We start from the raw sequence: 1161 nt of genomic DNA on the forward strand, positions 1-1161 counted from the left end.
CCAGGCAGTGCTCAGGTCAGGTTCCTCTGCCTGATCTAAGAGTCCTGTTGTACTGCTCTCTCATCCAGGAGCTGGTGCTTTGACCTGCTGGTGTGCTCATGTATTGATTCATGTGGGTATTCAGCTTGGTAGCTATGATACCTGAAAGGAGCTTCCATATTGTAGAGAGACAGGTAATCATCAATTTGATGATATCCCACCCTTATGGTGATCATTCATCAGCAACATTGCTGTGCCATTTATATATAAACATATATAAATAAAACCACTTTTTTTGCATTAGTAATTCCTTTTGTGCATAATTTTATATTATCGTTAATAATAAATTAATTAAAGCAACAAAACAACCCGAAGAGCCGGTTCGGAGCCGAAAGAGCTGGTTCTCTAAAATGAGCCGGAAATCCCATCACTACTGAAGACTGTTATCCGCTTCGCTGTCACCGGCCGTGAGAAAGTCTTTTTTTCCCTTAGAAAGTTCAAGACCCGCAGCTCGCGCAATCTGTCTGTCATGCGCATCCCAACGATTTGGCTGGAAACACATATTAACAAATTGCTTAGTGATAAACTATGGAATGCCAGGACTGCCATAATGAATTAATTAAATACACCATTAAATAATTAATTAAATGTGGCAATGATTAATTAAAATGTGAAATAAATAGACAATTAGTTAAATGTATCAAAAACATTTTTTAATTAATTATTTAGGTTTAGTGCTCACATGTAAATTACGCGGTGTGAACGTCATAACTTTAGAACAAGGTGACGTAGGATTTTCAGAATAGTGCCTCAGGTCCGTCTGCTAAAAATCTCTGACAGGTTTGATTTGTGTAATACTGGTTTTACCATTAGAGGGAGCCACACATCAAAATGTTGCCATCCAGCAGCAAAGAGCCAGAGGAAATGAAAGACCCTGAAGTGAACACGATGTGTTTCAGTCTGTGGAACAAAGTTAAAAATGATCTAGAAATCTGTCACACACTTCAAAAATGTAGAAGTTTGTATGTGATGAGCCTGTTAACATCCACCAGGACACCAGTGAAATACTGAAGGTACAGCTGTGTTTTAGCCACATGTTAAACCAGCAGATGCCTCTGAGCCAGATGTGCGTGTCTGTAATTAAAAGTGTGTATTCTATTTTATGTGTGTGTGTGTGTGTGT

The sequence above is a fragment of the Pundamilia nyererei genome, unplaced genomic scaffold, assembly GCF_000239375.1.
Source record: "Pundamilia nyererei isolate P.nyererei 1_Seehausen unplaced genomic scaffold, PunNye1.0 scaffold00754, whole genome shotgun sequence".
NCBI classification, from domain to species: domain Eukaryota; kingdom Metazoa; phylum Chordata; class Actinopteri; order Cichliformes; family Cichlidae; genus Pundamilia; species Pundamilia nyererei.